General features: G+C 46.3%; 1 pseudogene across 1 annotated transcript in view; it reads left to right on the forward strand.

Annotated features, from left to right (window-relative positions):
• The window catches only part of LOC148500763 (uncharacterized), a 65,186-nt pseudogene that overhangs the window by 11,963 nt on the left and 40,688 nt on the right, over positions 1–12,535 (forward strand). Inside the window, exons 4-7 of the transcript XR_015870127.1 lie at positions 1,872–2,063; positions 2,407–2,530; positions 2,649–2,873; positions 5,770–6,576. The product of XR_015870127.1 is annotated as an uncharacterized LOC148500763 (transcript). The remainder of the gene's footprint in view (positions 1–1,871; positions 2,064–2,406; positions 2,531–2,648; positions 2,874–5,769; positions 6,577–12,535) is intronic.

Here is a 12,535-nt window from a genome sequence, read left to right on the forward strand (position 1 = left end):
AGACGGCACTGGTTCTCCGACCTCCAGAGTCTGTCAGTAGACGTTCCTCTGAGGTTACCATTACGACCGAATCTGCTGTCATAGGGTCCTTGTCTTCACCCGGACCTGACTCGGTGTGGCTGTTGAAACGGTCATGCTAAGGTCCAGAGGGTTTTTCTAGCTCCGTGGTGCAAACCATACTAAGAGCTTGTAAACCTTCCTCGGCAAGAATCTACCATCGTGTGTGGCATACTTTCTTCCGGTGATGTAGACCTAGAGGTTATTCCCTTAGGGAGTTCCGCCTGTCTAGGGTGTTGGCTTTCCTACAGGCTGGACTGGATCATGGGCTTCGCCTGGCTTCTCTGAAAGTGCAGGTGTCTGCCCTGTCAGTCTGGTTTCATCGTAGGATTGCTGCGCTCTCTGATGTGCACACCTTTATGCGAGGTGTTCTTCGCATTCAGCCACCTTTTGTTCCACCGGTGGCGCCTTGGAATTGGGCTGTGGTCCTGAGAGTTCTCTAGGGACCGCCGTTTGAACCACTGGACTCAGTGGACTTTAAATGGCTTACAGTTGAAACCATATTCCTTCTGGCCATTGCCTCGGCCAGACGGATGTCGGATTTAGGGGTTCTCTCTTGTAGACCCCCTTTTCTGAATTTTCATAGGAATAGGGCGGTGCTTCGCACTCGTCCGGGATTCCTTCCCGAAGTGGTATCCAGTTTTCACATCAATGAAGAAATTGTTGTGCCGGCTTTCAATTCACCTGGACTTTCAGTGGGTGACGCCACTTGGGATGTTGTGCGGGCATTGAGAATTTATGTTGATCGCACTTCTTCTTTTAGGAAGTCGGACGCCTTGTTTGTCCTCTATGGCTTCCGTGAAAAGGGTTGGCCTGCTTCAAAGTAGACTTTGGCAGGCTGGATTCGTATGGCAATTTCAGAAGCTTATCTTCATGAAGGTCTTCCAGTTCCCTCCTTGGTGAGGGCTCATTCCACTAGGTCTGTGGGTCCTTCGTTTGCAGCTAGACGTGGTGCCTCTGCAGTTCAGATCTGCAAGGCTGCTACGTAGTCTTCTGTCAATACCTTTGTGAGGTATTACGCTTTTGACATCTTTGCCTCTCAGGATGCTTCCTTCGGGCGGCGGATTCTCCTCTCAGCACAGGAGCGTCCCCACCCTTAAAGGATACTGCTTTGGGACATCCCCAAGGTATCCTGTGGATACCCTATGGACCCTGAAGTAGAAAATATGAGATATGGTAAGAACTTACCCTTGTTATCTCTATTTCTACGAAGTCCATAGGGTTCCACAGGACTCCCGCCCTGTCGCACCTGTACTGCAGATGGGCTTTATTCTGGTCACCGTTTTTTCCGTCTCCCTATGGTGAGAATGTGATTCTTGTGAGTGTCCAGATTTTTTTCTTCTCTCTCTTTCTTCTCCTCCTCCGGCCTATGGCTTGTGACGTAACTGAGATGCCTTGGCCCGGGGGCGGGGTATAGGAGAGGGACCCAGATGCATCCTGGGAGGCTGAAAACTTTAACTCTGTGGTGCCTGAAGACTGACGTCATCACCTATACCCCAAGGTATCCTGTGGAACCCTATGGACTTCGTAGAAATAGAGATAACAAGGGTAAGTTCTTACCATATCTCATATTATTACTAACACAAGGACCTTATATATTTTACTAATTTAACCCCTATAAAAAAAATAATATAAATATATATATATATATATATATATATATATATATTAGGGATGTGCAGGCTCGGATAGGTTCAAGTTTGCACGATCCCGAGCCTGCACATCCCTAATATATATATATATATATATATATACAGTATATATATAATTTGGAGCTTCATTTAATTTTTATTTATATTTATCTCCTTGCTCAGGATTACACTATGGTAAAAAATACATTTGGTGAGCATTTGACACCCGGGATCCATCACCATGTGGCAGAACCATATAGCAGCATTCAGAGCCCCATCACGGTGCCTCCACCTCACTCACTGATACATGAGAGACACAATGACCAGAAGATCCTGGAACTCACCAACAAGATCATTCAGCTGCTGACTGGAGAGGTGACTGCTGGGAATGGGACATTATACGGTAACACCAGGGGATGTGTCTGGGTGATGACTGGAGAGGTGACTGCTGGGAATGGGACATTATACTGTAACACCAGAGGATGTGTCTGGGTGATGACTGGAGAGGTGACTGCTGGGAATGGGACATTATACAGTAACACCAGGGGATGTGTCTGGGTGATGACTGGAGAGGTGACTGCTGGGAATGGGACTTTATACAGTAACACCAGGGGATGTGTCTGGGTGATGACTGGAGAGGTGTCTGCTGGGAATGGGACATTATACAGTAACACCAGGGGATGTGTCTGGATGATGACTGTATCATTGTGTGTGTCAGGTTCCTATAAGGTGTGAGGACGTCACTGTCTATTTCTCCATGGAGGAGTGGGAGTATATAGAGGAACACAGGGGTCTGTACAAGGACGTGACGATGGAGAATCACCGGCCCCTCACATCACTGGGTAAGAGGAGACTGTCACTTTTATTGTAATGGAGAGAGCAGCTATGGGGCCACCTATATACACATCATCTGATAATCACATATATACAGTGTAATCAGTCACTGTGTGTCTCCTACAGATGGAGCCAGTAACAGAAATACCCCAGAGAGATGTCCCCGTCCTCTTTATTCCCAAGATGATACAGAGGAGAATCACAGTGTCCCACAGGATACAGAGGAAACTCAAAGTGGCAACCAGAGGAATCCGGTAGAAATGTTAGGGTCTCGCCTAAAAGAAGAGGAGACGTATGTGAGGGGTGACCAGCAGTGTAAGGAGGAGGAAATCCCTACAGCTATCAGCACAGGTGAGTAATAATCACTATGTACAGAACAGTCACATATTCTCCTTGTTCTGTCACTACAGCACTCTCTTATCCTGCACCCTCCTCTGTCACTACAGCAATCTCTTATCCTGCACCCTCCTCTGTCACTACAGCAATCTCTTATCCTACACCCTCCTCTGTCACTACAGCACTCTCTTATCCTACACCCTCCTCTGTCACTACAGCCATCTCTTATCCTACACCCTCCTCTGTCACTACAGCCATCTCTTATCCTACACCCTCCTCTGTCACTACAGCACTCTCTTATCCTACACCCTCCTCTGTCACTACAGCAATCTCTTATCCTACACCCTCCTCTGTCACTACAGCCATCTCTTATCCTACACCCTCCTCTGTCACTGTGGCAATCTCTTATCCTACACCCTCCTCTGTCACTACAGCAATCTCTTATCCTACACCCTCCTCTGTCACTACAGCCATCTCTTATCCTACACTCTCCTCTGTCACTACAGCCATCTCTTATCCTACACCCTCCTCTGTCACTACAGCGCTCTCTTATCCTACACCTTCCTCTGTCACTACAGCCATCTCTTATCCTACACCTTCCTCTGTCACTACTACAGCACTCTCTTATCCTACACCCTCCTCTGTCACTACAGCCATCTCTTATCCTGCACCCTCCTCTGTCACTACAGCCATCTCTTATCCTACACCCTCCTCTGTCACTACAGCACTCTCTTATCCTACACCCTCCTCTGTCACTACAGCACTCTCTTATCCTACACCCTCCTCTGTCACTACAGCAATCTCTTATCCTACACCCTCCTCTGTCACTACAGCAATCTCTTATCCTACACCTTCCTCTGTCACTACAGCCATCTCTTATCCTACACCTTCCTCTGTCACTACTACAGCAATCTCTTATCCTACACCCTCCTCTGTCACTACAGCAATCTCTTATCCTACACCCTCCTCTGTCACTACAGCAATCTCTTATCCTACACCCTCCTCTGTCACTACAGAAATCTCTTATCCTACACCCTCCTCTGTCACTACAGCAATCTCTTATCCTACACCCTCCTCTGTCACTACAGCCATTTCTTATCCTACACCTTCCTCTGTCACTACTACAGCAATCTCTTATCCTACACCCTCCTCTGTCACTACAGCAATCTCTTATACTACACCCTACTCTGTCACTACAGAAATCTCTTATCCTACACCCTCCTCTGTCACTACAGCAATCTCTTATCCTACACCCTCCTCTGTCACTACAGCCATTTCTTATCCTACACCTTCCTCTGTCACTACTACAGCAATCTCTTATCCTACACCCTCCTCTGTCACTACAGCAATCTCTTATACTACACCCTCCTCTGTCACTACAGTAATCTCTTATCCTACACCCTCCTCTGTCACTACAGCACTCTCTTATCCTACACCCTCCTCTGTCACGACAGCACTCTCTTATCCTACACCCTCCTCTGTCACTACAGCACTCTCTTATCCTACACCCTCCTCTGTCACTACAGCACTCTCTTCTCCTACACCCTCCTCTGTCACTACAGCCATCTCTTATCCTGCACCCTCCTCTGTCACTACAGCACTCTCTTATCCTACACCCTCCTCTGTCACTACAGCACTCTTATCCTACACCCTCCTCTGTCACTACAGCACTCTCTTATCCTACACCCTCCTCTGTCACTACAGCACTCTCTTATTCTACACCCTCCTCTGTCACTACAGCACTCTCTTATCCTACACCCTCCTCTGTCACTACAGCACTCTCTTATCCTACACCCTCCTCTGTCACTACAGCACTCTCTTATCCTACACCCTCCTCTGTCACTACAGCACTCTCTTCTCCTACACCCTCCTCTGTCACTACAGCACTCTCTTATCCTACACCCTCCTCTGTCACTACAGCACTCTCTTATCCTACACCCTCCTCTGTCACTACAGCACTCTCTTCTCCTACACCCTCCTCTGTCACTACAGCCATCTCTTATCCTGCACCCTCCTCTGTCACTACAGCACTCTCTTATCCTACACCCTCCTCTGTCACTACAGCTACAGCTCCATTCTCCTGCTCTGTCTTGATGCTCTCCTATTGGCTGTCAGCCTTCTGTGTTAATATATACCTGTGTGCTGTCACTCTGTGCCCGTACTCTGTTCTACTCCTCTGCCCTGCTGGCCTCCTTCTCTCTCATACATAGAGGCTGCTTCAATGGTTTCTTTTACTACTTATGGCCCTGATTGTGAGTCACACGCAACTTGGAATGGGTCTGCATGTAGCAGGTGTAAGTGCCGATGATCGTGATGACGTCTTCTCTAGCGGATGAAGGACCCTGTGTGTCATCCGGGACTGCAATAGTTGTTCACATCTATTCTGCTTCCAGGGCTCCGAGATGCAGTCACCCCATTGACATTCAGAGTGTCAACAGTTATCATGTCGACACCAATTTGTCGACTGTTCTGACATTGAGATTGTTTGTTTGAAATCTCAACATGTCCACAAGTTTAAAATGTCGACACCCGAAACGTCACCACGTGAATTTCCGACATTATGTTGAGTGCCGACATTAGGGTTAGCCTGCAGGGGGAGGGATTAGTTTTAGGGTTAGAGGTTAGCATACTCCCTGCCAGAACCGCTGGATCAGATGACACAGTCAAAACTCTGCATCAACTGGAACTGCCGAGCCCGGAAGACACTGCCACACCACCGGAGCTAAATGGAGGTAAGTGATCTATGCATTGCCGGGACCCACTGTTTTGATGTGAATTGTTGTTGGACATAGTCACTGGCTTATGCGGTTTCCTGTCCCGTGATGATTGGCTTGACCATGTTGCACCACTGTGATCTGCTCATCAGTGTAGGTTAAGCTTTGGGCTTTCATACGTTCTTTTCTGTTTCCAGCAGATGGACGCAATCGCATGAATACTTCGGACGAAGATCTCCTGCTACGTTCATCTTTTAAAATAGAAGATGAGGACATCACAGAAAACTTTCCAGGCGAAACCCCTATTACCCTGAATCTAAATCCAGTACATCGTAGTGCGGATGTATCATCTGAGCCCTCTAATTATGAGGAGTGTTCTCCAGATCACCCAGATCTTGTCATACCTGGTACAGCTTCTATGGGTGATAGGATGTTTCCCTGTTTTGATTGCGGTAAATGCTTTACGCGCCAGTCTGTCTTTGTCAGACATCGGAGGTCTCACGCAGGTGCGAAAAGCATTTCATGTGCCCAGTGTGGGAAATGTTTCACTCAGAAATCAAGTCTTGTCCAGCATCAGAGGACTCACACGGGTGAGAGGCCCTTCCCGTGTTCTGTGTGTGGCAAATGGTTCACGCGGAGATCTGAGCTGATACGCCACCAGAGAATACACACGGGCGAGAGGCCATTTTCCTGCGCGAGGTGCGGGAAATGCTTTACACAGAAATCCAGCCTGGTTCAGCACCAGAGGACTCACACGGGCGAGAAGCCATTTGCCTGTGCTGAATGCGGGAAGTGGTTCACCCAGAAATCAAATCTGGTGAAGCATCAGAGGAATCACACGGGTGCAAAACCATTTCCATGTCCTGAGTGTGGGAAATGTTTTACCCATAAATCAAATCTTGTTACACATCAGAGAACTCACATAGGGGACAAGCAATTCCTATGGGCTTCTGTACATGATATAGGATTGCAGTAATTAAATAACATAAAATCTGTTGATATTAGTAATGTAAATTATATAAACAGGCATATATATACTGTGTTGTGTGTGTATGTGTATATATATATATATATGTGTATATATATATATATATTGTGTATATACATAGGTATATTGACATGAAAGCGTTATGGAGAGGATTTTAGAGCTCCAGTCGCACAGTGGAAATAAAGCGGGTAACATTCCAGCTGGAGCAATGCGAGGGGTGCAAATACATTATGTTTGCATGCAGGGTAAATACTGGCTGCTGTTGCATGCAGACTACAAATACTAGACAGCTTTATTTTTTATACTACAACTTAGAAGTCAGTGTGGACACTACTCTCTCATGGCTAACTCTCTTTGCACAACTTGCAGTGCAGCATGGTGTTACCCAGGTGCGCAGTTACCTGCTCTTATGGTTAGGGTTAAGCACTAAGGGGAGTGTTACGGTTAGGCTGCGGAAGGGGATGGTTAAGCACTAGGGGGAGTGTTACGGTTAGGCTGCGGAAGGATGGTTAAGCACTAGGGGGAGTGTTAGGGTTAGGCACTAGGGGGAGTGTTAGGGTTAGGCACTAGGGGGAGTGTCAGTGGTAGGCACTAGGGGAGAGTTAGGCACTAGAGGGAGTGTTACGGTTAGGCTGCCAAAGGGAACGGATAGATTTAGGCACTAGGGGTGTGTTAGGGTTAGGCACTAGGGAGTGTTACGGTTAGGCACTAGGGGGAGTGTTAGGGTTAGGCACTAGGGGGAGTGTTAGGGTTAAGCACTAGGGGAAGTGTCAGTGGTACGGTTAGGCACTAGGGGGAGTGTTAGGATTAGGCACTAGGGGGAGTGTCAGTGGTAGGCTCTAGGGGAGAGTTAGGCACTAGAGGGAGTGTTACGGTTAGGCTGCCAAAGGGAACGGTTAGGTTTAGGCACTAGGGGGAGTGTTACGGTTAGGCTGCGGAATGGGACAGTTAGGGTTAGGCACTAGAGGGAGTGTTACGGTTAGGCTGCGGAAGGGGACAGTTAGGGTTAGGCACTAGGGGGAGTGTTACGGTTAGGCCGCAGATGGAGACGGTGAAGGATAGGCACTAGAGGGAGTGTTACGGTTAGGCTGTGGAAGGGGACGGTTAGGGTTAGGCAATAGGGGCAGAGGGTTAGGATTAGAGTTAAAATAACTGCTGACCTTTTGACACTGTCGATCATATACATGTCGACCTTTGACCCTGTCGACTATTCACTTTCTACCTTCTAAAGTCTGTCTATTGAATATCTAGACACTGTAGATCTTTCAATCCACACCCGTGTTGCGTCTGCCTGTATAAAAAAAAAAGTTAAATCTACCCCCATAAGCCGCTTATATAATAAATAGAGATGGGGAGGGAATTGTCAGTGTTCTTTCCTTCCCAGAATATTTATACTCTCATGTGAGCCTATTTATATATTCCCAGCAAACAAGGGGTTTTATTCCCAAATAATCCGTATGTAGTATTTCCCAATTAATTTGCATGTCTATATGGTTGGAACCATATTGATATTATATCTCAGCATCACATTGTATGACTGTAGGGGATATATTTACTAAGATGGTAGTTCTATGTAAGAAGTGATGTTGCCCATAGCAACCAATCAGATTCCAGGTATTATCTTGTAGAAGGTGCTAGATAAATGAGAAGTAGAATCTGATTGGTTGCTATAGGCAACATCACTTCTTACATAGAACTCCCATCTTAGTAAATTTATCCCTTTATGTCAAATTATATAGTGCTCTTGATGAAGTAAATCATTACATTTCTTACTGTTGGGCCCCACCTCTCATTCACACCGTTACTTTCTTATCATATTAGGTTACAAATGCAGTCACCTCTGAGCAACTGTGCGCCCCTACTTGTATATATCTTTTCAATCAGTTTGCAATATCATACTTGTGGTAAATCTTTTAATTACTGTACTGTAGCTATCTTCTGGTGATCACAGGGCTTACTGACAGGCAGTGATTGGCTGACTCTTTGGGGAATATTTACTAATGTACGGGTTTATAGAAGTGGAGATGTTGCCCATAGCAACCAGATTCTACCTAACATTTATCTAGCACCTTCTAGAACAAGGATGGGCAATAAGCAGCCCCCCAGTTGTTGTTGAACTACAAATCCCAGCATGCCTTGCAACAGTTTTTAACATGGCCAAATAGCAATACTGTGGCAGGGCATGCTGGGATGTGTAGTTCTACGACAGCTGGGGGGGGCCTTATTGCACCCCTCTATTCTAAAAGATAATAGCTAGAATCTGATTGGTTGCTATGGGCAACACCTCCACTTCTAAAATGCCACACCTTAGTAAATATAGCCCTTTGAGTGTACACTGTTTATCCACTGTGTTTTCTGCATCTGTATATATCCAAGTGATAATGACGTATCTAGCTAACTGCCCGACACGATTGTTGTACAATGGAAATAAATATATGAGCAGATTGCCTCCCTGAGCCCTATGTATGTTTCACATGTATTTGCGTTTTCCATAATGTGACTAAAACGAATGCCTCGAGATGCTTAATGCTGGAATAACAGAGTATGCCCGACCATCTCATAATTGAGACCAGGTATGGGTTCGCAAGGGTCACACATGTCATATCATTCCATTGAAACACTACAAAACACGGGTTGATGTGCATATGGGTTTAGGGCAGTTGTCGTTGTAGGTACCAGGATGTAGTCTAAAAAATCTTAAGGGTTTTGGATTGCGTGCAGGAGTCGAGGGAGTCAATATAATTACCCCATTTTTTATAGAAGAGAGGGACCCCAGTCTCAAGGTCAGGGAGGACGGTTTGTCTGTCACAGTACAAAATCTTATGCAAGTGTGATTTATCTGACTCCAAAAAATGAGGCGTAGCGGAGATCCAGTTGCATCGTATTACTTTTTTTAAGCTACAGTGACGATAACAGCCTTCCTCTCCAGACCAAGGTCCAAGCCAGAGAAGTTAGCACTAGGAAGGGCTAAGGCAGGGGTCTTCAACCTTTAAGACAGTGTGGGCCACATTAAAAAATTCAACGAAGCCTAGGGCCACTAAGCTATACTGCAGTATTTAAACTCTGCCCCCTCCTCACACAATTATGACCCATAACTGCCCCCTCCTACAATTTTAATTATGTCCCCCTCTGCAGTGCCCCTTATAGAGTGCCCCCAGTAGTGGTCCCCCCTATGCATTGCCCCTTATATAGTGCCCCCCTATGCAGTGCCCTCCAGTAGTGGTCCCCCCTATGCAGTGCCCTTTATATAGTGTCCTCAGTAGTAGTCCCCCCCCTATACAGTGCCCCCAGTAATGGTCCCCCGATGCAGTGCTCCCAGTAGTGGAACCCCCCAGTAGTGGTCCCCCGATGCAGTGTCCCCAGTAGTAGTCCATCCCCCCCCAGCAGTGCAGATAAACACACACATAAAGAAAAAATAAAACACCTTAATCCCCGCTCCTGCCGCCACCGCTCCTCTGTCCTCCCGGGCCAGCCCGCTCTGAATTATGGGAGAGACGTCATGGCATCTCTCCCATTACCCTCTGCGGGAGCCGGAAGCCCGGCTCCTGCAGTGGGCGCAGCAGCCAATGAGAGTCTGTCTGACTCTCATTGGCTGCCTGTCAAAACAAACACATTGCTGCCGGTGCCGGCGGCAGTGTGTTTGTTTATCTCTGTAGTGCAGACTGCGGTCTGCACTACAGTAACCCTCGGGTTAAGGGGTCACTCCTGCCTGAGACTGAAGCTGGGTACACGCGTAAAGATTTTCTATACAACTAGTTGATTGGTTGGAATGAAAATCTGGTAAGGTATGAAAGCAAATGACAATCAGCAAATTGCTCCCAAACGTCGGAAAATGGACAAAAACTGTTGTTTGTTAAATGTTTAAAATAAACAATTTGTTCAAACGTCTCTGACCGACCATTTTCATCTGTTTTCTGGCATTTAGGAGCAAATTGCTGATCATCAGTTACTGCCATATGTTACCAGATTTTCATTCTAACCAATCAACTAGTTGGATGGTTGGACAGAAAATCTTTGTGTGTATGCAGCTTAAGATGCATAACAGAATTAACGAGACTTTTTTTTTTTTTTTCACAAAATTTGCGAATCTTAGGGCATAACCAAAAATTGTGAACAAAGGTTGCATTAGGGCGTTTACATTTAAGACAACATCCCGACTCCTCCGAGCCTGAGACATTTATACACTCGGTTAATGGTCTTAGGGGGTCAATTTATCAATGATCGCATTTGCAATGTGATCTGAGTGCCATAGTATTGCCCATGATCGCATTGCAAGATGCGACCATACCGCCTGGATGTATCAATTTGCACCTGAAGGGACAGGGACTCCGAAAGTAGCCCGTCCCTGCGATGTGCCGGGAGAGAAGTGACAGCGTCAGCCAAGAGCATCGCAGATGCTGTAGGGACGAATGCGCCCGGCGTCTATTCTCCGGCGGTGACCAGGTCACCGCACATTTCTTCACCCGCGGGACACTGCGACCCGCGGGTGAAGACAGCACCCGCAGGCTGTTAGGGCAGGGCGCTTTTTGCCTTCCAGAAGGAGGGCAGGGCGCCGCGCCCCGCTAAAACAGCCTAGCGGGAACGCTAGACTAATATAAAGCCTGTGTACACATTTCAATCAAGTTAGTCAGTTTTGACAGGCTGGAAATGTACTTACCAGTCGGCAGTCACCGCAAAGCAGGGGCGGAATTTGAAGATCCTGCAGGGACTTATGGGAAAATTTCCCTCGGTACCTGCAGTTTTTTTTAGGAAATTTAAGGATTTTCTTCATATAATGCCATTCTGAGTTATATGAAGTTATATAAAGTAAAGATTTTTCGAGTAATGTAATGCTTTTTGCTTTGGCTTGCTCTCTACAGTGCGGTACTCTGCGATATAGGAATTAATGGAGAAGATAATTGCGTTATCTTCTCCATTAACTCATTGCTGAATAGTGGAAAGACTTAAAAAAATGCAGAAATTATAGTTTCCACATTTTTTAAGTAAAAAAAATCATTGCTGAATAGACCCCGGAATATCGCTGCTCCACACGTATATATTGCTTATTTTGTTAAATAATTTCACTGTAACTCACATCCCTAATATAGTGGTTTCAAAAAAAGCCTTTATTTAATCAATGTCAGGTGCATGGTTATGTCTAAAGCAGGCGTCGATCGCTATCTACCGGTAGTATACACTGTATTCATGCAGTCTAAACCTGATTGAGTTATTTCAATAACAATTCAACAATATTGCCTTTATTATTTTCAGAACAATTCTGTATCTCTCACTGAAATGTGTCAGATACAATCCTTTCCATGGAGGAAAAATCAGCAGCTGATGGTATAATTAATATGGCATGCTGAAATGAATCATTTCGATATCAACATATTAGACCACTGTGGGGTCTATTCATCATTCCTTAATTTCTACAAAAGTGAGTGAAATGTAATATTTCCCTACTTTTGTCAGTGCCATTCATCATTCCTGTAACGCAGGAGATATCGCAGATATCTCCTGGTTACAATTCTGCCCGGATCATTTCCACAGTCCCCGTACTTTAGTATCAGGACGTAGAAATTATGCCATTCATCAAGTTCTGGAAAAGCATTTTTTTCGGAACTTGTGAGTGATAATGTACGCCACTCTGAGATGGCGTACAGTACCTGATACCAAGCACAAGCTGCTGTTCACATGGCAGCTTGTGCAGCAGAGGGATGTTTTAAGATCACTCAAGCTGTGTCTACTTACCTCCGGTGGCTGTGGGATGTCAACAGTTCCCTCCTGTGCTCTCCTGGAGGGGTGCCGGAGGAAGCTTCTGCTGCAGACGTGGGGCGGTGGAATGAACACACACAGTTGGGGGAGGCCACAGCAAGGGGAAGGGCGCTGGGACAAACAACCCCCGTGTGTAGGTGGTCACACTCACTGGCTGCTGGAAGGCAGAGGGCCCAGCTGGGATAGACAACAGCGGGCACACATTCTTTTGGAAGGTGGGT

This window comes from Taudactylus pleione, unplaced genomic scaffold, assembly GCF_031769625.1.
Source record: "Taudactylus pleione unplaced genomic scaffold, aTauple2 ptg000547l, whole genome shotgun sequence".
Taxonomy (NCBI): domain Eukaryota; kingdom Metazoa; phylum Chordata; class Amphibia; order Anura; family Myobatrachidae; genus Taudactylus; species Taudactylus pleione.